This window comes from Lycium barbarum, chromosome 11 (assembly GCF_019175385.1).
Source record: "Lycium barbarum isolate Lr01 chromosome 11, ASM1917538v2, whole genome shotgun sequence".
Lineage (NCBI taxonomy): Eukaryota > Viridiplantae > Streptophyta > Magnoliopsida > Solanales > Solanaceae > Lycium > Lycium barbarum.
The window spans coordinates 4,448,302-4,453,241 of record NC_083347.1 but is presented as its reverse complement, the minus strand read 5'-3'; the positions used below and the strand labels follow the sequence as shown (position 1 = coordinate 4,453,241).

Below are 4,940 nucleotides of genomic sequence, written 5' to 3'. Positions count from 1 at the left end.
ATATACTCAGTCAAATACCACAAAAATTAAATCAAACTTTACCAATGGCAATAATCGAGGAACCAAGTGCTATTATCCCTATTTTGAAATTACTAACAACAACAAAAAAAAAAATTCTAGTCATAGAGCTTTCCTTGTTGAACAAGATACCCAAAAATATTATAAAATCCTAGCACGATTCGTAACCGCAAAACAATCCTATTCCTACCTAATCACCGAAACAAGTAAATAAAATCCTAACTAAGTTAGGAAAAGCACAATGCACATCTATAAAAGAACTAAACTAAATTTAGTGATAATCAAAGCAAATTGTCAATCAATAAAGTGTTTAATTTGCAGCAAAATTAATACTTATCGTACAATGGCAACTCTTGCTGATTCATTCCTAGCAGATTTGGAAGAATTATCCGATAATACAACTGTGTTGTTGAACATATTGAGGAAGATGTATACGAAAAATCGTTTAATTATGATGATGATCTAGATAATATTTCGAAGCTGCAAAGATCACGTCGCTACATTGACACAATGCAGAAAATTGAAGATGCCTTAGAGCCCGTTTGGATTGACTTATAAGTTGCTTATAAGCTGTTTTCAGCTTTTTTGAGTGTTTGGCTGGCCAGCTTAAAGTCATTTTGTGCTTAAAAAAATAATTGGGCCCATTTGACTTAGCTTATCTAAAACAGCAAAAAAAAAAAAAAAAGTTAGACTACCCAATTTATTTATTTTTAGCTTATAAGCTGTTTGCAGCTTATAGGCATAAGCCCATCCAAAGGTGACGTTTTTCTTGAAGAAGATGATCCAGAATATAATACACAATTTCATACGTGACAAGTATAGATTAAAATTTCCTGAGTTAGATTCACTTGTTAATCACCCAATTGATTATGCTAGAGTTTTTAAAAAAATTGGCAACGAGATTGATCTCACTCTTGTTGATTTAGAAGAATTGTTACCTTCAGCTGTTATAATGGTTGTTTCTGTTACAGCATCAACTACTAGTGGTAAGCCATTGCCAGCACATATATTACAAAGGACAATGGATGCATGTGAAAGAGCACTAGCTCTTGATTCCGCGAAAAAGAAGGTTCTTGATTTTGTTGAGAGTCGAATGGGATATATTGCTCCTAATCTGTCTGTTGTTGTTGGGAGTACAGTTGCCGTGAAACTTATAGGTTCTGCTGGTGGTTTATCGTTGTTAACTAATATACCTGCTAGTACTGTCAAGAATCTTGGTTCTAAAATGAAGAATTTAGCAGGATTTTCCACAGCTACCACATCGCGATATTGTTATATTGAGCAAACAGAAATATTTCAGACTACACCTCCTCCTTTAAGGGATAAAGTTCGTAGAACGCTTGCAAATAAATCTATACTAGCGGCTCGTGTGGACTTGAGCTAAACAGGGAGAATAAGTCTTAGGGAAGAGATTTGTAAAAAGATAGAGAAATAGCAAGAGCTACCTCCTGCCTCTTCCGGTTCCTGATTTAAGGTCAAAGAAACAGAGAGGTGGTCATCGCCACAGAAAGAAGAAAGAAAGATATCAAGTGACAGACGCGCAGAGGCTAAGAAATAGGGTGCTGTTCGGGGTGCCTGAAGAAAGCTCGTTAGGGGATGGATTAGGGGTGGGCTATGGCATGCTTGGTCAGGCTGGAAGTGGCAAGTTGCGTATATCAGCTCGTCAGAGCAAGAAAATAGCGAAGATTTCCAAGGTTAAGAGTTATGGAAGCAGCGGTGCATCCACATCAGGCTTGACTTCAAGTTTAGCCTTCGCACCAGTACAGGGGATTGAGCTATCGAATCCTCAGGCACTTGCGAACCTGCTTGGCAGCGGAACACAAAGCACCTATTTCTCTGAGACAGGAACATTTCTAAGGTTAAGAGAGGAAGGTCCCTTTTGGGTCTTTGAGATTGCAAGTTCTTAGGCCAAACAAGAAAGTAGCAAAGAAATTCAAAGTGAAGAGTTATGGAAGCAGTGGTGGCGTCCGAAGTGTAATGGAATTTGAAGTACCGCTATTTCAGCAAGGTAATGAATTCTATGGGCTTGGAATAGAATTTTAGTTTCTGTTTAAACATTACTGTTTACGTTTTCTGTTTACATACAGATTCTGTTTTTGCTTTCTGATTTTGAACACAGTGGCTAACAAAACCTACTAAAGACATTCTTGATTCCCTTTTCTTTTCATTTGGTGTCATCCATTTTCCACTGTCTTTTCAAGATTGTTTTCTAATTTCAGGTTGGTTCTCTCTATATCTTCTGAGTATTAGATGCATATAATGATATGAGTGCATAAGTTCAAGGAAATTAGATAGTCAATCTTATGGTCAGTATTGATCATGAATCATTTGGTAGCCAAGGTTGTAGACATTAGCCTATAATTGAAACTAGCAATAAGTTGTTGTTAAGCACTATCACTTTAAGTTTACTGTGGAATATTGTTTTAACATCTACCAGAATTGGCAAGAGGCCTGAAGTTCCACTGTGCTAGGATAGTGTTATGATATGTTGCTTTAAATAGAGGTCCCCAAGCCAATTCTCTGATGTGCAAGGTTTAAGTTAATCTGATGTGTTAGTTCCTTGTGTTTGTAGTTTTCCAGTTTTTTCGTTTGACTAGTTCCATCGACCAGTATGCTATTTGATTCCTGACTTTGGTTGTTTGGCCAGCTTGGAATGTTAAGAAAATTGAAGCGATGTTCTGTTTGATCTGATGTATGTATTAGTCCTGCAAATACCAATTTATTACTATTATCTTGAAGCTCTCTAGAGTAAAAAAACAGATTGATGAGTTAATCCCGGCGAACAATGTTCCTCTGATTAGGCGGGGGATTGAATACAATCTTCAGGTCATGAGCCCGGTTGAGGTGATCAACTTCTCTATCCCACATTCTCTTCTTTGATGTTAAGTGGATGCGGATTCAAACCACATGAATTATTTGACCTCTTTTCAGGAAAGGTTCTTACACACGGAGACACCAGTTGATCCCGCCGATAGGAGTAAGGAAGGTCTTTTTTGCGTATGAGCATGTAAATGGTGATTTGGGGATGTGAAGGTAGTGGACATTTCATTTCATTTCTTTTTATTGATGTTAGGTCAATTCCCTGAAGTAGGAATAATTTGGTGTTCAGCTGTTAAAATTGCCTTCAGCTTTACATAGTTCAAGTAAACATAAGGTAAGAAGTATTTGCTTTTGAGAACAGAGTTAGCCGGTATCATGGGAGGCAACATGTATCCCGTGAAGTTAGGTGCGCATAAGCTGGCTCGGACACCATGGTTATAAAAAATAAAGAGAACATATCATCTAAGTATTTCAAACCTATTACATTACTGTCATAGACTCATAGGTTTACATTGTGCTATAACTTTCAACTATCGGTAAAGGCCTTCAAGTTGTTAGTGCCATGCAACACAAAATGGTAATAAAAAGTTTCGACATTTTTTTTTTAAAACTGTCGTGAAGGGTTTAGCTTGTCCTAACTTGCGTCCCGCTTAGGGGTGGGCTACGACATGCTTGGTCAGGCTGGAAGTGACAAGTTGCTCGTATTAGCTAATCAGAGCAAGAAAGTAGCAAACAAATTAAAAATGAAGAGTTATGGAGGCAGTGGTAGTGCAGCCTCATCAGGCTTGAGTTCTAGTTTTGCCTTCAAACCAGTACAAGGGATAGAGTTATCGAATCCTCAGGCTCATGCCAACCAGCTTGGCAGCGGAACTCAAAGCACCTATTTCTCCGAGACTGGAACATTTTCTAAGATTAAGAGAAGAAAATTTCGGTTAATCTTATGTCATGTTAGTTCCTTTGTGTTTGCTAGTTTTCCAGTTCTATTCGACCAGTATGCTATTTGATTCCTGATTTGGGTTGTTTGGGTATATGTAATTAGTCCTGCAAAACACCAGTTTGTTATTATTGAAGCTTTCTAGTAAAAAAAAAACAGATTGATGAGTTTATCCCGGTGAACGATGTTTCTCTGAATAGGCGGGGACAGGATTCTAACTTGCAATCTACAGGTCATGAGCCTGATGAGGTGACCAAATATCTCTATCCCACATTATCTTCTTTGATGTTAAGTGTACGTGGATGCAAACCACATGAGCTATTTGATCTCTTTCAAGAAAGGATCTTACACACGGGGAAACTGGCTGATCCCGCTGACAGGGAGCAAAGGAAGGTTTCTTTCACCTAAGAGCATGTAAATGGTGATTTGGTGTGGTGATGGTAGTGGGCATTTCTTTTCTTTTTATTGGTGTTGGATCAATTGCTTGAAGTAGGAAATAAGTTGGTGATAAGCTTTTAAAATTGTCTGCAGCTGTACATGGTGCAAGTAAACATAAGGTACGAGGAGAAGGAGTCGAGATTTGCTTTGGTGAACAAAGTTATCCGGTATCACGGGAGATAGCAAATGCCCCCTGAATTAGGTGTGTGTGAGCTGGCTCGGACACCACGGTGATTAAAAAAACCTGAAGAAAACATACTTTCTCTGTCCCAATTTATGTGGAACTTTATGATTTTGAGAGTCAAACGAGTTTCTCTTGGACCATGATTTTTTCATATGCTTTTAAATAATTTGAATTGTTAATATTGTAACTCATAGTGCTTCTTACGTAGTTTTCAATTATGCATATTTTATTTTAAAAAACTTAAAGTTTTTATGTCCTAATTCACAATCATAAGTAAGAAATTTGACTCTCGAAATCCGACTGTGCCACATAAATTAAAAAATAGGGAGTATCATGAGTAATTATTTCAACCTCCTACTCTGCTTTCATTGAATTACACTGTACTATAACTTCCAAACTATCAGTAAACGCCTTAAATCTGCTAGTGGCATGCAACCCAAAGTGGTAATAAAAAGGTTCTACATTTAAAAAAAAAAAATCTTTTGAAGGGCTAGCTTGTCCTTACCCGCGTCCGGTTTACGGCTGTGTTCGACTAGCATTTTGAAG

At 37.6% G+C, this 4,940-nt stretch overlaps 1 pseudogene; it reads left to right on the top strand.

Annotated features, from left to right (window-relative positions):
• Positions 1-361: 361 nt before the first annotated feature.
• LOC132617615 (U4/U6 small nuclear ribonucleoprotein Prp31 homolog) lies at positions 362-4,393 on the top strand (annotated as a pseudogene).
• The last annotated feature ends 547 nt before the right edge of the window (positions 4,394-4,940 follow it).